This window comes from Mirounga angustirostris, unplaced genomic scaffold (assembly GCF_029215605.1).
Source record: "Mirounga angustirostris isolate CCGP_5_RB_7025 unplaced genomic scaffold, mMirAng1.0.hap1 SCAF_6, whole genome shotgun sequence".
In the NCBI taxonomy this organism is placed as follows: Eukaryota; Metazoa; Chordata; class Mammalia; order Carnivora; family Phocidae; genus Mirounga; species Mirounga angustirostris.
Genome location: NW_026991714.1, coordinates 36,687,391 through 36,712,944, shown reverse-complemented (window position 1 = coordinate 36,712,944; position 25,554 = coordinate 36,687,391). Strand labels below are relative to the sequence as shown.

The window sequence follows — 25,554 nt, the reverse complement described above, 5'->3', positions numbered from 1 at the left end:
TTATTGTAAATTAATACGTTGGTATTTTCATTTTTATACACAAGCCTCTATTGAACGTTATTCAGTATCTCTGGTCCTGTAATGCAAAGGCCAGACCCGGAACTAAGTGAATTCACAAAAAGTAGATGTCACTTTGAGGCCTTTTGGCCAGCATGCTAACTTCCCAACTTTGCAACATTTTCCAGCCTCTTTTCTACTGAAAGGAATTTCTGCATATAGATCAAGGATAAAAAAACATTGTGAAGATTTGGGGACTTTTGTAACTTATTTCTAATTATTAGTAAAATTCTTAAGATTCCACACTTTTCTTGAGTACAACAAAGAGGACAGAACAAGGAAGAATGCATTCCACTCTTGGGAGAAGAACCTCAGGGATGGGGGCTTTTCTTTCTGTTTTGTCCCTGAAGAGAAGGAAAACACCTGAAGCTGGCCTGGTTCTGAAGAATAATAAGCCTTAAAATGATTTCCTAAGAGTTAATAAGAACAGTATAAAAAAAGGAAAAAACCTAAAAAGAAAATCCTGGGGATGTCTATAAGGGGTTAGAGGAAAAGAATCCGGTCAAGGAAGAAGAAAGCTTTAAGAAAGGGTTAATAAATAATGTCCAGTGGTGCAGAATCATGAGAAGGGTTTAAGAAAAGGCCTCTGGATTTGTTAACTAGAACAATATTTGTTATCTTGTTTGTTTGACTGCTTTTTGACTGTATTAAAATTTTTTTTTACTATTTTCATTATAGTTTAAATTTGGAATCGATGATACATCTCATAGTTCTAAAATCAAAAGATATAAGAGGAAAAACTTCACTATTGTACTGGACATTCCAGCAACAAAAAGGCAAGGAAAAAATGTATAAGGATTGTTTTTGTTTTGTTTTTAATTTATTTGAGAGAGAGAGAGCGTGCGCATGAGTTGGGGAGGGGCAGAGGGAGATAGAGAAGCAGACTACTCGCAGAGCAGGGAACCTGACTCTGGGCTTAACCCCAAGATCATGACCTGAGCTGAAGGCAGACACTTACCTGGCTGAGCCACCCAGGTGCCCCCAAAAGTATAAGGATTGGAAAGAAATACATATTTTTGTTATTTGGAGAAAGCATGGTAGTCTGTATATAAGATAATCTGTAAACCTTCAGTATTAATAATGAATTTAGCAAGTTGCTGGATACAGTCAGTATATAAAGGTCAATTATGTTTTAAAATACTAGCACTAAATAATTAGAAAATGAATTATTTATTTATTTTTTTTTTAGATTTTATTTATTCATTTGAGACACAGAGATACAGAGAGAGAGAGCATGAGCAGGGAGAGAGGCAGAGGGAGAAGGAGAAGCAGGCTCCCTGCTGAGCCAGGAGCCCGATGCGGGGCTTGATCCCAGGACCCTGGGATCATGACCTGAGCCAAAGGCAGATGCTTAACCACCTGAGCCACCCAGGCGCCCCGAAAATGAATTTTTTAAAGTGGTAACATATGAATGCATCAAAAATATCAAATATCTAGTGTATTAGCTTTCTATGACAGCTGTAACAAATTATCTCAAACTCAGTGGCTTAAAACAAACTCCTGTCATACTTCTGGAGGCAGAAGTGTGAAATCAAGGTGTGAGCAGGGCTGCACTCCCTCCAGAGGCTTTAGGGAGAATTTGTTCCCTGCCTTTTCCAGTTTCTGGTGTCTGCTAGCATTCCTTGGTTTGAAGCAGCATCACCCCAATCTCTGCCTCCATCTCTGCCTTCTCTTCTATGTGTGTTATGAATTTTCCTCTTCCTCTATTATATAAAGACACTGATCGCATTAGGATCCATCTGGATGATCTAGGATTATCTCCTTGTCTCCAAAGCCTTAATCACATCTGCAAAGACCCTTCTTCCAAATAGGGTAACATTTATAGGTTCCAGAGATTAGGACCTGATATATTAGGGGCACCACCTAACATACAGCACATAGGAATAAATCTTAGTGAAAGGTGTATAAGACCTCTATACTGAAAATTATATTCAAAGAAATTAGAGAAGACCCAAATAACTGGTCAGATACAGTATGCTCATGGATTGGAAGATTCAATATTGTAAAAATGTTAGTCTTCCCCAGTTGATCGGTAGATTTAGTCTGATCCCTATTAGAATCCCAGCAGAGGGGCGCCTGGGTGGCTTAGTCCTTAAGCGTCTGCCTTCGGCTCAGGTCATGATCCCAGGGTCCTGGGTTCGAGCCCCGCATCTGGCTCCCTGCTCTGCGGGAAGCCTGCTTCTCCCTCTCCCTCTGCCTGCTTGTGTTCCCTCTCTCGCTGTGTCTTGCAAAAAAAAAAAAAAAAAAAAAAGAATCCCAGCAGATTGTGTGTGTGTCATTTGACAAGCTGAAACTTAAATGGAAATTCAGAAGATCAAGAACAGCCAAGACAGGGTTGCCTGGGTGGCTCAGTCGGTTAAGCGTCTGCCTTCGGCTCAGGTCATGATCCCAGGGTCCAGGGATCGAGCTGCAGGTCGGGCTGGCTCCTGCTCCACGGAAAGCCTGCTTCTCCCTCTCCCACTACCCCTGCTTGTGTTCCCTCTCTGGCTGTGTCTCTCTGTCAAATAAATAAATAAATAAAACCTTAAAAAAAAAAAGAACAGTCAATATAATCTGGAGGAAGAACAAAGTTGGAGGATTTATACTACCAGGTGTTAGAAAGGAGACCAATGGAACTGAATAGAACTCATGTGAACATTTTTTTTATGCGAAGGTGACACTGTACTAATGTGGAGAAAACAATGGTTGCTTTAATAAATGTTCCTGGGTCAATTGAATGTCTATGTGGAAAATAAAAAACCTTGATGCCTACTCATACTAAAAACAAAAGCAAAACAAAACTCAATAGATTATGGACTTAAAAGTAAAAGATAAAACAATAGTGCTTTTAGAAAATACCATGGTTTATTGTCTTTATAACTTTGGGTAGTCAAATTTCTCAAATAGGACATAAAAAGTATGAGGAAAATATTGAGCATTCCAGGTACAGAAAATAGTATGGGGGGTGCTTGGCTGGCTCAGTCAGTAGAGCATGCAACTCTTGATCTCAGGGTTGTGAGTTCAAGCCCCCCATGTTGGGTGTGGAGGTAGCTTAAAAATAAAAAAATCTTAAAAAAAAAAAAAAAGAAAGGAAGGAAACAGTATGGGAAATGCAAAGAATCTTGAATTGTGTTATGTCAAGGAGCTACAAGTAATTTTTTTTTCAAACTTTTTTTTTTTTTAAAGATTTTATTTATTTATTTGAGACAGAGAGAATGAGAGAGACAGAGCACATGAGAGGGGGGAGGGTCAGAGGGAGAAGCAGGCTCCCTGCTGAGCAGGGAGCCCGATGCGGGACTTGATCCCTGGACTCCGGGATCATGACCTGAGCCGAAGGCAGTCGCTTAACCAACTGAGCCACCCAGGCGCCCAAGGAGCTACAAGTAATTTTGTATTCCTGGAGCATGAAGTGAACTCAGAATGGGCCTAGAGAGTTAGGCAAGGACTGAACCACATAAAGGCTTTGATAGTGTTCAAAGGGTTAAGCAATTTATAGATAATGGAAAAGGATCAGGGATCTAAGCAAGAGAGTGATTTAGTTCAATTGGTATTTTAGATAAAAATTGAATGTGGCAAATCAATTAGACTGTTAAATTAGTTAAGAAATTATGAGGTTTAAGTTATGGCAGTGGTAGCAAGAATAGAATTGGGGACAGATACAAATAATTAGGTAAAATGAGCAAATTTGGGGGATTGGTTGAATATGCAAAGGAAGAGGGAATGGAGGAGTCTAAGCTGATACCAGGATTTTGGCTTGAATGTCTGGGTGGATTGTGTCAACAACAGAGTTGGTGAATGCTGAAGACTTACCAATTTGAGGGACAAGGAGAATGAATTCATTTCCAGATATGTCCAGATATCAATAGGGAGATACCAGCATGCAGTTGGGTATATAATTAAGATCAAGAGTGCAGAGAGGGATTTGTTACCAGTTGCTTGTAGCTAACTAAGGTCATGAGACCTAAGTAGATCATGCAAGAAGAGGATGTAAAATGAGAAATATAATAAGCTGAGAATGAAAAGCAGATGGACACAAAAATTGAAAGGCCATACAGAGGACAAGAAATGCATAAAAGAGGCTGAGCATAAATAGAGTGAGAAATAAGAGAACTAAGGAGAGTGTAACTTCCTGAAACCAGAGGTATAGAGAGATCTAAAGAGAAAGGATCACCAGGACAGCAGAGAAGTCAGTAATTAAAGACAAGGCTCCAGTACGTACAATGCTTCGGCAAGTAAGAGAACACGAATGATCTTGGAAAGACCACTTTTACTGGGATCATGGGCCAAAGAACCAAACTGCAGTGGACGAGAAGTGAAGAAGTCCTTTAAGGAAATGGGAACAACTAATATGAACCTACTCCAGAAAAGTACTCATACGGATAATAAAAGGAAAAAAATGGAACTAAGTGTCTTAGAGCAATGTAGCTCTAGAGTTATAGGCAAAAGTAGCATGTAATATTTCAAAAGTTGAAGTACCGAGTGCAATTATTTCTTCCCTATTATCAGATGGATATATACAGCTGGAACTTTATGTTAAGGAAAAGAGAGAACAAAGGTTATCTACGTCTGTGTATATAGTAGGTGTTTAATAAATGTTTGCTGAATTGAACAAAACCAATATCCAGACCATAGCAGTATGTATATATCTCCTTTTTAACATACACACATAAATAACTATAGCTGCCTGTACATGCTGAGAGTGTTTCTGAAAGAGTATATAAGAAACTGTTTACTGCTGGGGAGGGGAGGTCACTGTCTGAGATGGAAGGGGGATTTTATCTCATGTATTCCATTCACAGTTGGTATCTTTTGCCATGTGTATGTATTCCTATTTCAAGGAAATAAATGTTTAAAGAATCAATAGACAAAACACAGATAAGTATAATTTTAAAAATAATGTAAAATTCCACCTACTAGAAGTTGAGAAGTAGAATGGAAGAGGAAAGGTGGAAAGAGGATAGGGGTATTATCCGTTATACAAAAGAAAGAAAAAATTTAAGCAGGGCAGTAACTGTGGACTACACCTTAATTCACCAACTACACTAGGCACACAGGAAGGAATTCAACAGATGTCCTATTTTATTCATATCATCCAGGCTCATAATGATTTTCTTTATGACAACAATTTTGCTGAAAAGTTTATTGATTTGCTTTTTGGTTGTTCTTCATTATTATAGTAGAAGTGCTCTTTAACTCCAAAACAGTCAGGTGATGCTGTGCAACATTGAGCCCAGTCTGGTGGGGAGGGCCCAAACATTCACAACAAGGGGGAGCTCCATGTTTTTGTTTCGTTTGTTTTGTGTTTTTAGAGCCACTGATCCTCAAGGTGGAGTGGGGTTGGGATCATATAATTTTAGAGGTCTGGCAATGCCCTCCCCTCCCCCCATAGCTACCATTTCTGAAAATGGTCTTACAACCTCCATTTAAACAGATATAGAGATAGGAAACTACAACACAAAGATCATTTCATTTTTTAAGATGTTTAAGTCCTAGAAAACCTTTCTTTTTCCTTTTTCTCTTTTTCTTTCCTTTTTTTTGTTTTTTTTGTTTTTCTGTACCCAAAGTTCAACTACATCTAAGAGAAACCCCAAATAACTGTCTTAAACAAAATGAAAATTTACTTTTCATGTAAAAGATATACAGAAGTAGGCAGTCCTGGGCTGAAACGACAACTGCAATGAAAGTGTCATTGATCCAGGCTGCTTTTATCTCAGCTCTCCACCTTCCTAGAGTGTCACTTTTGCCCTTGTAATCCAAGATGGCGGTTAGAATGCCAGTCATCATGACCACACTCCAACTTAGAGGAAAAAAGGCAGAAGGCCACACCCCTTCTCTTTAAGGAGATTTTCTGGAAGTATAGCATGCCATTTGTGTTGATATATCAATGTTCAGAACTTAGTCACATGGCCCATGAACTTGAAAGGAGACTGGGAAAGGTCATAAAAACCAAGGTTCCATTGCTAAGGATGAAGGAGGAAATGAGTATTGAAAGGTAGCTAACAAGCTCTGTCACACTGGTCATTTAAATGTTTGAAAAGACCAGGGGCGCCTGAGTGGCTCAGTCAGTTAAGCATCTGCCTTTGGCTCAGGTCATGATCCCAGGATCCTGGGATCCAACCCAGCGTTGAACCCCACCCATCGAGCACCCCATGGAGCCCCAGGTCGGGCTCCCTGCTCAGCAGAGAGTCTGCTTTTCCCTCTCCCTCTGCCTGTTGCTCCCCCAGCTTGTGCTCTCACTCTCTCTCTCTCTCAAATAAAAATATAAAATCTTAAAAAAATAATAAGATAAGCTTTCTTGGCAACAACTGCCCATGTTACTAAATCTGGAGTCATCTCTATTCGGGTCTTTTATTTTATTAACATATATTATTTGTTTCAGGGATTATTCTCTGAGTCTTTGACATTTGTTATTGTTTAGCCTGTGTCTCCACTTAGACTCCAGTAGGTTTTTTATTTTCTTTTTTTAACCCCTCCCCTCCTAAGCAAATGAATATAAATGGATTGTCATTTAATTTCACCTGGTTTGTTTTAGCTTATCTGTACTTTTTTTTTTTTTTAAGATTTTATTTATTTATTTGACAGAGAGAGCAAGAGAGCACAAGCTGGGGGAACAGTAGAGGGTGAGGGAGAAGCAGGCTCCCTGCCAAGCAGGATGCCTGATGAGGGGCTCGATCCCAGGACCCTGGGATCATGACCTGAGCTGAAGGCAGACGCTTAACGACTGAGCCACCCAGGTGCCCCGCTTATCTGAACCTTTTGAGAACTTTTTGCATTCCAGCTTTCCTACTTAGCATATAACTTAGCTGTGGGCATTTGCACCTCTGATAAAAAAGAATTTTGCTTCAAGAACGGAAACAGTGTCTTAATTTATATTCTCAGCACTTGGTACAATCCCTGTGCATATGAGAGTCTCAGTATTTGTTTAGTGAATGAATTCTGCAGTTAGAAGTAAAGGACATTTTCTTGAAGAGTTGGGTTGTTTTTTTTTTTTAATTCTGGAATTGTTTATGAAAGGAGACTGAAATCTCCCTGTCTTTTTTTTTTTTTTTAAGATTTTATTTATTTTATGACAGCACAAACAGGGGGAGCAGCAGAGGCAGAGGTCGAAGCAAGCTCCCCGTTGAGCAGGGAGCCCAATGCGGGGCTCCATCCCAGGACCGTGGGATCCTGACCTGAGCCGAAGGCAGACACTCAACCAACTGAGCCACCCAGGCACCCTGGGAGAATTATATTTGAACACATATCCTGACTTTTAAAAGGGGGAAGGTGGGGCGCCTGGGTGGCTCAGATGGTTAAGTGTCTGCCTTCAGCTCAGGTCATAATCTCAGGGTTTTGGGATTGAGCCCTGCGTCAGGCTCCCTACTCAGCAGGAAGCCTGCTTCTCTCTCTCCCTCTACTACTCCTCCCTGCTTGTACTCTCTCACTCTCTCTGTCAAATAAATAAATAAAATCTTTAAATAAATAATAAAAGTGGGAAGGTGATTTAAACAGTTTTGCTAAATTTCTAGATCATACAAATGTGATTTTGTGATGATTTAGTTGGCTAAATTTAAAAAAAGGAAAAGGCTAGACAGTGACAAGTTTAAAGTTTACATCTTAACTCTGCCCTGATACATAGTATCCTTTCCTAACTCACTTCTTTCCCTCAGTTTTATAAATTACAAAATAGAATTCATAGATCAATTTTTTTAAAGTTGAAAAGGCATTTAAAGAACATATTCATTAAAATCAGTCTAGGATCCAAATTCTGATGTAATCTGAAGATTTGGGAATAAGATTAGATATGCCAACCTCTGAAATGGAAACAAACTAACACTAAATCCATTTGTGGAAATAATCCTAGAAAGTAACTTAAAAATGTATTAGAAAAAATGCTGCTCATGAAATTAAGGGTTCCTAATATATATTCTTGTAGACTAGAGATAGTAATCAAAATATAATGTGTAGAATGATCTATAAATTTGGTATTTAGACATTAATGACACACACACACACCCCCCAGTCACTGGCATATAATAAATATTCAGGTGTTAATTATTATTATTAAATGTATAGATTAGAAATAAAGTCAAAGAAAAAGAGACCAAAGAGATAGCACCTGAAATCTATACAATGGTCCTTTACTTAGAATAAAATATTCCTAGAGATAACAATACAAAGAAACAGGTTTCCTGAAGAATCTCAATTTACTGGATATATACAGGATTTTTAAAAAATTAACTGGGGCGCCTGGGTGGCTCAGTCGGTTAAGCGACTGCCTTCGGCTCAGGTCATGATCCTGGAGTCCCTGGATTGAGTCCCGCATCGGGCTCCCTGCTCAGTGGGGAGTCTGCTTCTCCCTCTGACCCTCCCCCCTCTCATGTACTCCCTCTCTCTCATTCTCTCTCTCTCAAATAAAAATAAATAAAATCTTTAAAAAATTAACTGTTACCAATGGTGCTATGTTTTGTCCCCCTTCCCTTTTGGCTACAGGGTCTCTTAGCTACATCTTGATCTAATTTCATTACTTTGGTTATCAGAATAATGTGATTCTCTTTAGCATGGGCCAAATTTGTGGCTCATGGGGCTTGCAGTTGGTACAGGACCCTTATTGCTATTAAGTCTCTCTGTCTCTCACTGTCTCTGACTATCTCTTGCATACACTCATGCACACCTCTCATTTCTCATCTCTCTGCTATATTTTCTCAGGGTTTACCTTCATTCTCCAATACTGCAAGAAGCCACTCCTAGACGTGAACTTCCTTTAAGCCTCATTAAATAACAAGGAATGAAGGAGAAACATAGTGCTTTACTAGACTGGTGGCTTTTTAAACCTTTTGTAACCCAGTGCAATACACATATAATGTCAACCCAATACAGACATACATAAATGTGTATTAGTCAGCTATTTCTGTGTAATAACAACCAGAACATCTCAGGGGCATACAATACTAAGCATTTATTTTCACTTACTGGTGTGTGTTGCTTAGGGTCAGCGGATCTATGCCGACTTCAGCTGGGTTTCATGGCTGATCTTGGCAGGGCTGGCTCGTGTCTGGATCGGTTGGTGGTTAGCTGACCAATAGACTTTCTTACTCAAGGGAGGGTCAGCCTTTTTGTTCTACTAGATTTTCAACTGACTGGACAGGGCCCACCCACATTAGAGAGAGCAATCTGCTTAATTCATCTAAGGATTTAAATGTTAATGTCATCCAAAAATACCTTCAAAGACACACTCAAAATAATATTTAACCAGGGGCGCCTGGGTGGCTCAGTCATCAAGCGTCTGCCTTTGGCTCAGGTCATGATCCCAGGGTCCTGGGATCGAGCCCCGCATCGGGCTCCTTGCTCAGCGGGAAGCCTGCTTCTCCCTCTCCCACTCCCCCTGCTTTTGTTCCCTCTCTAGCTGTCTCTCTCTCTGTGTCAAATAAATAAATAAAATCTTTTAAAAAAAATAGTAATATTTGACCAAATATCTAAACACCCTATGGATCTGTCAAGTTGATACATAAAATTAATGGTCACAGTCTCTTTATGCTTTGCTTTCCTAGAATAGTGATCATCCCCAATCTACCTCTCCAATTACTCCTTCCCCACGTCCCCCAACCCCTGGAAAAATGCATCGTAACATTCTTGTTTCTGGAAGATAGACCATATTTATCTTGTAGTTTTGTGAACTCCCAGTCCACCACTGAATACCCTCTTTGGGGTTTAATACCTCACTGTAAATAATACTGTTTTACAGAAAAATCTTAGAGTAATTGTACTTTTTTTCTACAAACACACAAAGTTATGTCAAATCCCTATGGAAAAGAATGGAATATAAATATACATACATTGTTTTTATCAACCAAATGTTTTACATATTTAACTACTTTTTAAAGTGAAGGCTGTCTTTTAAGGTCTTAAGTTGTTGGGTTTTCAGACTAACTCAGTCTTATCTTTTTCTTTTTCTTCCCATTTTATTAATAAACCAAAAAAGTCTTCCCTAATTCTTAAGTTTTTTCTATTTTTCACAATTTCTTAGTTTGAAGGAGCAAAGAAATTGCAGACTATAGCTGATGAATCCAGAGGCTTTAAAATTCATTCCATCATTATTCCACAAACATTTACCCATCATAATTTTGAGATATTTGAAACACAAAGATGCATAATGCATAGTCCATAGCTTTAAGGGGCTCATAACCATATGAGAGAGAAAGAGACTTATCAAACACAATCCTGGAGTGCAGAGGCTCTCTTGGTCTAGTAACAGGCCCCTTATTTCTCCATTTTATAGGTGGAGAAAATAGATGCAAAAATCTATAACCAGTTGAGCAAATTGTAGTGAGTTGGTAACCCAGTAAGAGAGAAAACACTGAGGTGACACCAACTCTTATAAATCTGTACCTGGGTCTGAGCCTGGCTCAAGAGAATCAAGCCACTGGGCAAACTGCCATCCTAGCAACTGACTGGCACCAGCTCAGTATGACTCGCCATACCTCCCAACAATCCTTTTTTTTTTTTTAAAGATTTTATTTATTTGAGAGAGTGAGAGAGAGCATGAGCAGCGGCCAGAGGGAGAGGGAAAAGCAGACCCCCCCCCCCCCGAGCAGGGACCCAACCCTCCCCCTGCCCATGATGAGGCTCCATCCTAGGACCCTGGGATCATGACCTGAGCCAAAGACAGATGCTTAACTGACTGAGCCACCCAGGTGCCCCACAATCCTGTCTTTTGAAGTCAGCTCATTTTCTCATTCTCAAAAAGGGCTATTTCAGATATTCTTTGTTTTCATTTCTCTAACCCTACTAGTCACCTCTCTTTATTTTCATAGATGACCTTTCTTCTGTCTCCAACCCCCTCCCCCAACCATAAGCCATTAAAAACTCTGCCACCAAATTGTAGTCCAAGCCTCTACCTCCCCTTCCCTTCCAGAGGTCAGTGTAGAGATCATAGGGAAGTTCAGTCTCACATTTCCCTTAAGCTGCCCACTTAGTTCTCTTCTGGGCATCTAGTCAGCTTTATGGTGCTGTTCTTTGTACTGCTGGTCACTGAGAGGAAATCTGGGACATGGTATCCTTTAGGGAAGACATGGACCTGGGGTAGACTACCACTCCAGGTTACCCAGGATCACCAGTTAAACTATGCAAATACACATAAATCTCTTCACTGGTGCTTTGGGCCAATTTTAAAAGTGGAATTACAGTGTGGGAGAGAAAAAGCTAAAACTCAGCACTGAATGGGCTTCTCTCTGAATCCAAAGGTGACTTGGTTCTCACAAATAAAATACAGCAAAAATGATGGGCTGTCATTTCCAAGATTAGGTTAGAAAGGACTGTGACTTCCATCTTGCTCACACTTTCTCTCTGGTTCTCACTTGTTCATTCTTTTTTTTTTTTTTTTTAAGATTTTATTTATTTATTTGAGAGAGAGAATGAGAGACAGAGAGCACGAGAGGGAAGAGGGTCAGAGGGAGAAGCAGACCCTTGCTGAGCAGAGAGCCCGATGCGGGACTCGATCCCGGGACTCCAGGATCATGACCTGAGCCGAAGGCAGTCGCTTAACCAACTGAGCCACCCAGGCGCCCCTCACTTGTTCATTCTGATGAAGGTAGCTGCCATGTTGTGAGAGATACCTTACAAAAAAGCCCACGTGGCAAGGAACTGAGGGAGGCCTTGAGGCAGCAGTCTGCAAAGAACTGAGGCCTTCAGTGAAATAGACCACGAGAAGCTAACTCCTGTGGACAACCAGATGAGTGAGCTTGGAAACACATTCTTCCTTCAGCTGATCTTTGAGATAAATACAGACGGTCCCCAACTTATGATGGTTTTACTTACAATTTTTTCACTTTACAATGGTAAAGAAGCAATACACACACATTCAGTAGAAACTATACTTCGAATTTTTAATTTTAATCTTTTCCAGGGCTAGCAATCTGCAGTACCATGCTTTTTCATGATACTGGGCAGTGGCAGTAAACCGAAGCTCCCAGTCAGTCAGGCGATCACAAGGGTAGACAACCAATACACTTATAACGATTCTTACCCACACAACCATGCTGTTTTTCACTTTCAGTACAGTACTTGATAAATTACATGATATGTTCAACACTTTATTATAAAATAGGCTTTGTGCTGGATGATGTTGCCCAACTCTAGGCTAATGTAAGCGTTTTGAACACATTTTAAGGTAGGCTAAGCTATGATGTTTTGTAGGTTGGTTGTATTAAATGCATGTTTGACATAATGGTATTTTTAATTTACAGTGGGTTTATTGGGATGTGATCCCACTATAGTCAAGGAAGATCTGTACAGCCCAGCATCTTGATGGTTGCCTTGTGAGAGACCCTGACCAAGAGGACTCAACTAAGCCATGCTGTGGTTCCTGACCCACGTGAAATGTGAGTATATTATATATAATTATTATATATAAAAAATATATATTATATATAATATAATAATTATATCAATAATATATTTTCTAAAACAAACATTAATTCTCTGGGACAGTAAATCTAAAGCCATAAAGGAAAAGAGCATATTTTCTGATTACATTTCTGACTTGAAACGGCTGCCTTCCACAACCCACTACCTTTGGAATCAACTATTTTATTTTATTTTAAGATTTTATTTATTTATTTGTCAGAGAGAGTGAGAGAGAGAGAGTTAGAGAGAGAGCAAGAGAGAGAGCACACAAGCAGGGGGAGCTGCCGGCAGAGGGAGAAGCAGGCTCCCCTCTGAGCAAGAAGCTCCATGTGGGACTTGATCCTAGGACCTTGGGATTATGACTTGAGCTGAAGGCAGATGCTTAACCTACTGAGCCACCCAGGCATCCCTCAACTAGTATTTTAAATTATAGAGTATTTAGTTCCTTTTATACTTTCCCTTTCAGCCTTCAAATATAATAAAGGAGCTATAAGAATTCCTACCATAGTTAAGTCAAGACCACTGAAATGATGGTTTTAAGTGTTTTCCTTCAAGAAAAAGAAGATTCCATCCTGATTTTATGGTTGCATAACCATCTCTATCTTTAAAGCATTTATTCAGCAAACATTAATTGAGAACCTCCTACTATGTGCACCAAGTCCTCAGCCTCAGGTTGGGGCTGCAAGGATTAATCAGACTTGGTCTTTAGTGAGGGAGTCTAACAAATCCACAATGTCATTAAATCCAGTAGGATAAGTTTCAGTCGCTTTGGAAATACAGAGTGGGGATTCTGTAAGATTTTTTTGCAGGACATGATTTCTGATTTGAAACCTGAACAAGTGGTAGATGGCCTGATGGAGTAAATGGAAGGGAGTCTGTGGTAAGAGAGGAACAGTAACGTGCAAAGCCTTGGAGTCTTAATTATTGGGTTATTCTATTTCACTTTTTCTGTATTTTTAATGTCTCCCTTTACATTTGGCATCTTCTTCGTGGCCTTCAAACATCTTAATATTTCTTAGATTCAAAAACAATGAAAAAGTGGGCGCCTGGGTGGCTCAGTTGGTTAAGCAACTGCCTTCGGCTCAGGTCATGATCCCAGGTCCTGGGATTGAATCCCACATCGGGCTCCCGGCTCAGTGGGGAGCCTGCTTCTCCCTCTGACCCTCTCCTCTCTCATGCTGTTTCTCTCTCGCTTGCTCTCTAATAAATAAATAAATAAAATCTTTAAAAAAAAAACAAAACAATGAAAAAGAGTATAGCAGAGTAGGACCCTAAGTTCATCTTATTCCATAGGTAAAAACTAGATAGCACTCACACCAGCAAATAACCCAGAAAATAACCTGAAAACAGGCAGAATAAACTTGACAACTAAATATAGAGAAGCAGCCACACTGAAAGGGGAAAGAAGGACGGAGACACAGTTAAAAGCTAAATGGGCCTGCAGGACTGTCTGTGGGAGGGAGGGACACCATGGGCTTGGAGAGGGGAGAGAAGCAGACCCTTACACAGATGAGCCTGTATAGGAAGATGAATCCCCATAACATTTGGCTTTGAAAACCAGAGGGTCCTAATATTGTGAGTTCCTACAACCAGCAGGACTTAAAACCTGAAATTTTAAAAATCAATGGGATTGGCTTTGGGAGAACTAGAAGGTCAAAAGGAAACTGAGTCCCCATCCTTAAAGAGACAACACAATGGAGGGATGGGGTAACTGGGTGATGGCCATTGGGGAGGGTATGTGTTGTAATGAGCACTGGGTATTATATGAGACTGATGAATCACAGACCTGTACCCCTGAAACAAATAATACATTATGTTAATTAATTGAATTTAAATAAAATAAAAAAGAGATAATACAAAAAAACAGCCAACAGAGATACAGCATAGAAGAAGCAGTTTGAAAACTGCCTGGGGCACACAGGAGGGAGAACAGTTTACTCATCTTAGAGCATGTCCCAAAGGGACAGAGTTCTTGGAAGACTTCTCCAGGAATAAAGGAGCTGGCAGGCACCATTTCCCTCCCTTGCCCCCCAGCATAAACACATGGCCACCTGCAGGAACCCTCCTGGTGCTGATACTACCTAACTTGCTAACACTGCCCCCTCATCCCCCGTTCCACTCTGTGCTCTGTTTTGGTGGATCCACTCTCTTCAGTCAAGACTGCCTCAGTCCCAGAGCTGCAGGGCCACTTCCGCAGAGAACCAGTGGCCCAAACCTTGCTAACACCACTTCCCTCCCCAACACTCCCCTTCCCCACATGTTGCATATCCACTCCCTCCAATATGCTTTTGGCTGGAGCCCATCCTGGGTGGTGCCACAGGCCTGGCAGTGTGCAAGCCGCCCCTTTAGTGCCCAGCACCACTCCAAAGTGACTCCTGCCCTGGAGAGAGGGGAAGATAACCACACATACCAGTCAGACTTAGACACCAGAAGTGGGCTGAAGGCAGACAACTGGTATGACAGCAGGCTTCGCACACCAGTGAAAGCTTTTCAGGGGACAACATGGGGAAAGTGCCCTGCAGTTTGGTGCTACTGCATCTTTGGCAAACACCTGGTCTGACTCAACTCAAACCTAAGGCAGTCCCAGACTGGCCCACTAACACCACAGGGACCAAACACTGCCTACAACAGGTAGAGAGCCACAGCAGATGATTGGATTGAAGGAAAAAGTGGCTCAGCCATAACAGTAGGGCACATGCAACACGCGGAGGAGACACCCCTGAAGCACTAGATTCCAGTGAACAGGGCACATTGCACTGCAGGGCACCACAGGACTTCTTCTTCATAAGACCACTGCTTTCAAGAGCAGGAGACCTAGCTGACTGTCTCAACACAGAGAAACAGACAGAGAGTTAGACACAATGAGGAGACAAGGAATATGTCCCAAATGAAAGAACAGGACAAAAATCACAGCAGAAGACCTAAGCAAAATGGACATAAGGAATATGCCTGATGCAGAATTTAAAATTATGATCATAAAGATACTCACTGGACTTGAGGGAAGAGTGGAGGACATCAGCAAGACTCTTAACAAAGAAAAAAAGAACCAATTAGAGATGAAGAACACAATAAATGAAATTTAAAAATACACTAGATGGAAGAAATTGTAGACTAGAGGAAGCAGAAGAGCAGATCAGAGACCTAGAGGGCAGAGTAATGGAAAGTAATCAAGATGAGCAGGTGAGAAAAAAAATTATGCAAATGGGAATAGACTTAAGGAATTCAGCAACACCATCAAGTGTAATAACATTCACATTACAGGGATCCCAGAAGGAGAAGAGAGAGAAAAGAGGACACAAAATTTATTTAAAGAAATAATAGCTGAAAACTTCCTGAATTTGGGGAAGGAAACAAATCCACACCCAGGAGGCACAGAGATTCCCCAACAAAATCAACTGAGCTACACAGTGTCCCTCTACCAAACATTTATGTTATTTTTTTTTAAGATTTTATTTATTTATTTGACAGAGAGAGACACAGCGAGAGAGGGAACACAAGCAGGGGGAGTGGGAGAGGGAGAAGCAGGCTTTTCGCTGAGCAGAGAGCCTGACGCAGGGTTTGATCCCAGGACCCTGGGATCATGACCTGAGCCGAAGACAGATGCCTAATGACTGAGCCACCCAGGCGCCCCCCTCTACCAAACATTTAAAAAAGAGTTAATACTTACTCTTGTCAAACTATTCCAAAAAATAGAAGAGGACTTCCAAATTCATTCTATGAGACCAGCATTACCCCGATATCCAAACCAGGTAAAGACATTACAAAAAAAAAAAAAAAAAGAGAGAGAGAATTACAGGCCAATATCTCTGATGAACATAGATGCAAAAATCCTCAACAAAATATTAGCAAAACAAATCCAACAATACATTTAAAAAATGATCCACCAAGATCAAGTGGGATTTATCTCTGGAATGTAAGTGTGGTTCAATAGTTGAAAACAATCAAAATGATACATCACATCAATAAGAGAAGGATAAAAACCATATGATCATTTCAGTAGATGCAGAAAAAGCATTTGACAAAGTACAACACCGATTCATGATAAAACCCCTCAACAATTGTAGGTTTAAAGGGAATATACCTCAACAGAATAAAGGCCATATGTGAAAAACTGACAGCTAACATTATACCCAATGGTGAAAAACTGAGAGCTTTTCACCTGAAGTCAGGAAAAAGACAAGAATGTCCACTCTCACCACTTTTATTCAACATAGTACTGGAAGTTCTAGGCACAGCAATCAGACAAGAAAAGGTAATAAAAAGCATCCAAATTGATAAGGAAGAAGTAAAACTTTCATTATTTGCAGATGACCTGATATTATATATAGAAAATCCTAAAGACTCCACCAAAAACCTACTAGAACTGATAAATGAATTCAGTAAGGTCACAAGATACAAAATCTGTCCCATTTATATACACTAATAATGAAGCAGCAGGAAGAGAGATTAAGAAAACAATCCCAGGGGCGCCTGAGTGGCTCAGTCAGTTAAGCATCTGCCTTTGGCTCAGGTCATGATCCTAGGGTCCTGGGATCAAGCCCCACATCGGGCTTCCTGCTCAGTGGGGAGCCTGCTTCTCCCTCTCCCTCTGTCTGCCACTCTCTCTCTCTGTCAAATAAATAAATAAAATCTAAAAAAAAGAAAAGAAAAGAAAATAATCCCATTTACAATTGCACCAAAAATAATAAAATACCTAGGAATAAACTTAACCAAGAAGATGAAAGTGAAGATAATCCATGCTCATGGATTGGAAGAACAAATATTGTTAAAATGTTCATCCTACCCAAAGTAATCTGCACATTTAATGCAATCCCTATCAAAATACCAATAGCATTTTTCACAGAACTAGAACAAACAATCCTAAAATTTGTATGGAACCACAAAAGACTCCAAATAGCCAAAGCAATCTTGAAAAAGAAAAGCAAAACTGGAGGTATCACAATTCCAGATTTCAAGTTATACTACAAAGGTGTAGTAACCAAAACAGTATGGTATTGGTACAAAAATAGACACATAGATCAATAGAATAGGATAGAAAGCCCAGAAACAAACCCACAATTAATATGGTCAATTAATCTTTGACAAAGGAGGCAAGAATATGCAATGGAAAAATACAGTCTCTTCGACAAATGGTGTTGGGAAAACTGGACAGCTACATGCAAAAGAATGAAACTGGACCACTTTTTTATAACATCCACAGACAAAAAAAAAACAAACCCTCAAAATGGATTAAGGACCTAAATGCAAGAGCTAAAACTATAAAAATCCTAGAAAAGAGCACAGACAATAATTTCTCTGACATCAGCCGTAGTAACATTTTTCTAGATATATCTCCCGAGGCAAGGGAAACAAAAGCAAAAATAAACTATTGAGATTACATAAAAATAGAAACCTCTGCACAGCAAGGGAAACAATCAACAAAACTAAAAGACAACCTACTGAATGGGAAAAGGTATTTCCAAATGACATATCCAATAAAAGGTTAGTATTCAAAATATATGAAGAACTTATATAACTCAACACACCAAATCAAATAATCCAATTAAAAAATGGACAGAAGATATGAACAGACATTTCTCCAAAGAAGACATACAGATGGCCAACAGACACATGAAAAGATGCTCAGTATCACTCATCATCAGGGAAATGCAAATCAAAACTACAGTGAGATGCTAAGCAAAATAAGTCAATCAGAGAAAGATAATTATCATATGATCTCACTGATATGTGGAATTTAAGAAATAAGGCAGAGGATCATAGTGGAAGAGAGGAAAAAATGAAACAAGACAAAACCAGAGAGGGAGACAAACCATAAGAGACTCTAATCTTAGGAAACAAACTGAGGGTTGCTGGAGGGGAGGGGGATTGAGGGATGGGGTAACTAGGTGATGGACATTGGGGAGGGTATGTGTTGTAATGAGCACTAGGTGTTATATAAGACTGATGAATCACAAACCTGTACCCCTGAAACAAATAATACATTATATGTTAATTAATTGAATTTAAATTAAAAAAAAAGAATATACTTTGATGTATGTGGAGATTGGGGGAAAAAAACTACAATGAGATATTACCTCACACCTGTCAAAATGGCTAAAATCTAAAACTAAAATCTAAATCTAAATCTAATCTAAATCTAAAATCTATTTTCTAAAGAAATAACAAGTGTTTGTGAGGATGTGTAGAAAAAGGAAACCTCATGCGCTGTTAGTGGGAATGCAAACTGGTGCAGCCACTGTAGAAAATTGTACAGAGGTTCCTCAAAAAATTAAAGATAGAACTACCCTATGACCAGTAATCACACTACTGGGTATTTGCTCAAAGAATACGAAAACACTAATTCGAAAGGATCTATGCACTCCTATGTTTATTGCAGCATTATTTACAAATTATGGAAGCAGCTCAAGTATCCATGGATAGATGAATAGATAAAGATGTGGCACGTATATACAATGGAATATTATTCATTCATAAAAAAAATGAAATCTTGCCATTTGCAACAACATGGGAACTAGAAAGTATAATGCTTAGGGAGCTAAGTCAGTCAGAGAAAGACAAATACTATATGATATCATTCATATGTAGAATTTAAGAAACAAAGAAAGGGGAAAAAAGAAGAGAGACAAATCAAGAAACAGGCTCTTAACTATAGAGAACAAACTGATGGTTACCAGAGGGGAGAGCAGTGGGGGGATGGGTGAAATAGGTGATGGGGATTAAGAAAAGCCCTTGCTGTGATGAGCATTGGATGATGAATGGAAATGTTGAATCACTATATTATACACCTGAAACTAATATAACATGGCATGTTAACTGGAATTAAAATAAAAATTTTAAAAATTAAAAAACTTATTTTTATTATGTTCTTCTTATCTAACCTGTTTGGTGAACAGCTTAGTCATGATCAAATTAGATAATGCATATGGAAGCAATATGGAAGCTGTCAAATGCTACACAGAAGAATCTGTCTAAGAGCTATAGTTAAAAACATGAAATTTCTTCTCTTCCCCAAAGGGATAATGTTACATCCTTAATGGGATTGCATTTCCAACCACACAAATTCTTGAGAATTTTTTTGGAAAATCTCCTAAATACAGTCAGAAATAGACCCCACACTGATCCTTTACATCTAATGTGTCCGTATACCAAGCCAGAACAGAGTTCCCAGGCCTGCGTCATGCTGCCCTAGGTTTGATTTGGATTTCTAGTTTTTAGAGAGGTGGAGTATTCTTTGCTGATTGGCATTTTCCTCACTGTAGCATTAAGCTCAATCATGCAAACTTTGTATGTAGCTTTTCTTTGAAAGCACCCAAAAAATAGCTTCAAAATTATTTTAAATAATAGAGAATATTTAGCCCTTCCCTCTCACCACCAAGAAAAATATGACAAGTTTTAAGTTTAGGATAGGCTACATTTTCTCATTTATATCCAAATGTGAATGACTGCTTTACTACTCACCAGCAAAAATTCTTTCCAGTTCTCAAAAACCCACTATCCACAAACTTCTAAGTAGCTTATTCATAGTTGGAACCTAGAAAGGTTATGTTATACTTACTTAGTTTCTTCAAAATTCCTTCTCTATGCTATATAAGATGCTACTAAACTTTTAACAACAATAAATTTTATTTTTTCTTATAGGAAGCTAGGCAAAACTACCAACGGGGTATTAAAACCCACAAAATTGTTATTGTTGAGAACAATCTCTTGAAAGACATTAAGCCACATTCCACATTTGTACAAAGTCCCCCAAGTATGGCACAGTTCTATAATCAATGTTATATGAGTAAATTTATTTTAAAATCTTGGTGGATTTGAAGTATATATAATAATAATATATTTTAAATGAGGTCAGAAGAAGATTTTCGGAAGTTTTCCCCCCAATTTTTTTTTCTAAAGATTTTATTTATTTATTCATGAGAGACAGAGAGAGAGAGAGAGAGAGAGAGAGGCAGAGGGAGGAGCAGGCTCCCAAGGATCAGGGAGCCTGATGTGGGACTCGATCCCAGGACCCTGGGATCAGGACCTGAGCCGAAGGCAGACGCTTAACCATCTGAGCCACCCAGGTGCCCCTCCCCCAAATTTTTTTAAGGATAACTTTCTTGGCCAATATCAGAATTTGTGAGGCTGATAATTTGTCTTAAAATAATATTTTATAAAAAAATTTAAGGCTCTTTAGAAAGAGAAATTGCTTTGAAATGCTAATTACCCCCACCCCTCCTTGGTTTCTATTGCATTTGTCATCTTATTATCTTAAGACATGTTGGTAAGAGGCTGATATGGAAGGGCTTTGAAACAAGAAGAAAGTCTTTCCAGCCTTGAATTAAGGTAATTTTAAGTATCAAATCTACAGACATCCAGGGGGTTGTTCAAGAACAAAGCTTCATCTGTTGCCTGTTCTTATGCATTTTAATGTACTGTACACTAAGACTCAAGAAAAAAAGGTTTAATGAGCTTCTGACTTTTGATTGAAACTCTTTTGCAAAGTCTTTCACAAAAACATTTTATAACCCAGCGAGTTAAGTAAGGATTTTTAAATTTTATTATTATTATTATTTTTTTAGTTTTTTAGAAGAATGAGCCAGGCTTTGAAAATCATTCTTCTAGAAACCTAAAGCTTTGCTGATTGCTTCCAGGTTTTGATATATTTCTGTGGTTAACAGGATACCTCAGTAGGGGGCATCAAAGAGATGTTAAGTTTGCACCTAGAAAATAATTCTCTTTTTGTATTGAAATTGAATTTGCCTTTATAGATAGAATAAATTTACATTTCAAATAGCAAAGGAAATTCTGCAAAGGACTCCTACAACATTCAGACCCAAGTTATCTATAGTCTACCACCTTCAGTAACTTCTTTTCCAATTATCCTGGATCTGCAAAGAAATTCTTATAAGGGCATTTTAAGCACCATGAGGAATGCGTGATTAACTTTTATAGAAAAGCAATCTAGAATATAAGAATTATAGGTTATATGTCCAAAATGCCTTTTTTCTGAAGAGCAGGGACTGTGGGGTTATCAAGATGAATAGAAACCTAGTAAACAGAAATGGGAGATACTGGGAGTGACAGGAATTCAAGCTGAGTGAGGTGTGCCCAAAGCCAAGGGTGCTACTTGGTGGCCTGGATGGGGGTGGGGAGATGCCCTTTCACCCCACCCAGGTGAGCCAGGTGCCTGTCATCCTCAAAGAGGCTGTCAGGATTAAATTCACCTTGTCACTCATCCCTGTTTTCATTAATCAACACTTAAGTTTCCTGTCCTTGACCCAGTCTTAAACTTCACTTCCTACCTCTTTCCAAATCATTTCACTGAATTTCTAGGAACTTCTAGTCCACAGATTAAACAAGCCCTCCAATTATCTGAAACTATGACTGAGAACTCACCTCCAAATCTTGCCTTAACTGAAACCTGACTCTTTGCTGGAGATACCCTCCTCCGTGGGCATTTCCAATAGTGGCTATTCTTACACCCAGCTATAGAGGAAGACATCTTATCAATGGGACCACCTCCTTCTAGCAAATATTTAAATGTCGCCTCTTCCCTTTCTGATTCTCTTAGCATGCATAGACTGACCCTGCTCAGCACTATCTTTGAGGTTCAGCTAGCCTACCAGAGGATGTGTTCCCTCCTTCCTCCTCTTCTCCCTCCCTCTCCTCCCCCTACCCTTCCTCCTCCTCTTTCTCCTCCTTCTTGTCTTGTCCTCCTCCTCCTCCTCCTTCTTCTTCTTTCTCTGTTTCTTCTTTTGGCTGCCAAGAGGCATGTAGTTCTTGGTGAATACATTTAATTGGTAAAGTTTTAGTAAGTTTAAATGATAAATTTAATAGGAAAAGTTCATATTTTGATCTTCACATCACCTTTCATTTTTGACAACATAAAAAAGTTTTTTATATTAAACTGTGAGTATATAGGAGAAAGGAACCATTTGTTAAAATGTTTCTTTTTGTATGCTAATCAACTACCTTATGGATTTTTCTTTTTTGGTTTATATATTATTTGCCTGCTGTTATTTAATTATTTTCTTAAGTACTATTCAGTGAAGCCATGTACAATTATTGGTGGATTTAGGCTGTCTTTTCCAAGTTTTGCTCCCTAAATCAGACTCTTTAACCCCTTTAAGTTGCCACACTACCATGCTGATGTGACAATTACTTAAAGAAGCATTCTCAGGTCCTTGGAGGGGTTCTGATCAATGCTTTCTCTGAAATCTGGTAAAGTATTTTATTTCCTTTTGCAACAAAGACATGTAATGTTGTTTATAATAAGTTTGGAAAGATTACTTGAATGGAGGCTGCCTATTCTCACAATTCCATAGGGAAAGGTCCTGGAGCAATCAACATTATTCTAGTGCCATGTTCTAGACTTTTTCTTTTTTTTTTTAAAGATTATATTTATTATTTATTTAACAGAGAGAAAGAGAGATAGCAAGAAAGAACACAAGCAGGAGGAGCGGTGGGCAGAGGGAGAGGAAGAGGCAGGCTCCCTGCTGAGCAAGGAGCCTGACACAGGGCTCGATCTCAGGACTCTGGGATCATGACCTGAGCCGAAGGCAGATGCTTAACCAACTGAGTCACCCAGGCAGTCCTCTAGACCTTTTCTTTTCCATCCTTATGTAACAATCCTACTCTCTTTGCAATTGATACTGACTATCCTCATTGCTGGTATCTTCACATCTTGAGGTTATTACCCTCCTTGAAGATTTTGGCTCCTGTCTTCTCTTCTTAACACTTGCTCTCATCCTAGATGCTCTATCCAACACAAAAGCCTCAAAGTTCTTTGGTAGCTTTGACCCCATTAACCCATCCCTCCAATTTATTTTGGCAAATTACTTGCCACTTGGAATGATTTCACATTTATCACAGTTGTGGGAAGGAAGGAAAGTGCAGTAGACTGAAATTTTGGTGGGCCCTAATGAACCATGCTAGTATTTATGACCTGTATACCTTCTTGTCTTGACTCTGAGCTGGCTGTATGCCCTGCATGGAACAGTTACATCAGTTCCAGTCCTGAAGCTTAAGAAGTTCTGAGAGCTCTCACTTTGCACTCTTGGAGAAGCCATCTGCCCTGCTATAAGTAGCTCAAACTAACCTTTTGGAGAGGCCTTATAGAGGGTAATTAAGGCCCTGGGAAACAGCCCCAGCTCAGCTAATACCCAGCATCATGTGAGCAGTGCTATTTTGGACCTTTTAGCACCCCAGCACCCCAGGAGATACCTGTGAAGTAAAATAACCACCTAGTCAATCCATACCTTGTGAGAAATAATAATTTGTTATGATTTTAAGCCTCTAAGTTTTGTGGGTAGTTTGTTATGAAGCAGTAGATAATGGAAACACAAAGTATTTTCTCTCCCCACATTCCCAACCTGGTCCATAGAGGAGGAACATATATGACCTCTCTTCTACTCCCTTAGGTGTAATTCCCAAGAGTAGCTAATATAATTGTGAAGAATTTGCCCATAGCCGGTTGAATAGTGTCCCTCCCCAAAATTTGTGTCCATCCAAAACCCTCAGAATTTAGACATAAGGTAATTAGTTAAGGATCTTGAGAAGAAATCATCTTGGATTTAGGGTAGGCTCTAAATCTAATGACTGATATTTTTATATGAGAAAGGAGAGGGAGATTTGGACGCACAGAGACACAAAGGAGACAATGTGAAGACAGAGACGGAGATTGGAATAATGGGTCTACAAGCCAAGGACTGCTAAGAGCCAACAGAAGTTGGAAGAAGCAAGGGAGTTTCCCACCTAGAAATGTTGGCATTTTGATTTTGGATTTCTATCTTTCAGTACTGTGAGAGAATAGATTTCTGTTGTTTTAAGCCACCCAGTTTGTGGTAATTGGTTACAGTAGCCCTACGAAATGAATATGTTGTCATTCACTGTTGAATGAAATCATTGCATTGAAAGGAAATGGGTGACCACAATTCTTGAATCCACCTGTACCTGGATGGGTGCAGCAGGCCTGAGTCCTTAATCCATGCATCAGATTAGAAAAGTGGACTTAGAGTCTCTTCTGCAAACCCTGTCATATCTCTGACTCTCAGAACTTTTTCATTCCCAATGCTACTTCATATGGAGAAGTGTACCTACATGTTCTTTGCCAATCCAGGATCCTCCTATCTCTTTTGATATAAGGTAGTTCAGTTCAACTGTAGTGTTTCCAATTAGCACCAAAGACAGTAACTGACTTTAAAAAAAAATGTTAGTGCTGCCAAGGGACATAATTATAGACAAGGGACATATGTTAAGGGACATAATTTAGGAGTTTGGAGGGCAGTTTGCACAGGATAAATCCAATATAATATTTGTATTCACCCCACACTATGCAACTTGCTTTGGAATGAACTATGAGCTGAAGTAACATGTATCCCTTCAGGAGTAGAAGCTTTGAGAACTACATGTGATTCTTCATAATATCTTTTTCCTGCTTTTGCATTCATAGAATCATGTGTCAGGATGACCTCCATCAGTATTGGTCCTTGAATGTCTATAATGAGTTAATTTCCCTTAGTGCTCTATAGTAAATATGTAGTGTGAATCAGAAGTAACGTTTATTTTTTTAAATTACTGAGATTTTCAGGTTGTTTGTTACCTCAGCATAACCTGGCCTATCCTGTCTATTTCAATACCAATATCAGTAAATTCAGTGAGCATCTAAAATTATACTCTTCCTTTTTTGTTCTAACACCTTCAGAATTCATTTTCACACTTACTCTCCAGATTTCTGCATAGCATAAGATAGCAAAATCTTATAATTATTAGGAACTGTTATCCTTCTCTTGTTTTAAAGTTGCAGTTAGCTCTCAGATAGAGATGCCAGATACTGCCTGATGCAAACTCAGCATCATCCCTCCCCTTCCAAACATTCCCCTGTATTACAGTGGCCAGAAGTCTGGAAACTACATTTCCTAGACTCCCTTGTCATGTGGGCTTTGGTTTTGATTCTTCCAATAAGAGTTATTCCTGCTAGATTTTGGAAGGTGGAAGACAGCAGAAATCATTATTGCTCAATCTTGGCAGGCAGGCATATGATCTTCAGCGACATCAGGTATGAGATTTTCCAGTGGTTTCTAGGCTTTCTACTGAGCACCATCTGTTTTGGTGGAACAGGCTGTTGAGATCATTGATGGCAGTTTCCTGTGA

General features: G+C 39.3%; 1 long non-coding RNA gene across 2 annotated transcripts in view; it reads left to right on the top strand.

Annotated features, from left to right (window-relative positions):
- The window catches only part of LOC123846095 (uncharacterized), a 92,675-nt gene that overhangs the window by 1,860 nt on the left and 65,261 nt on the right, over positions 1-25,554 (top strand). For both annotated transcript variants that reach the window (XR_010412269.1, XR_008506265.2), the window contains exon 3: positions 12,261-12,395. This is a non-coding gene — a long non-coding RNA (uncharacterized LOC123846095). The remainder of the gene's footprint in view (positions 1-12,260; positions 12,396-25,554) is intronic.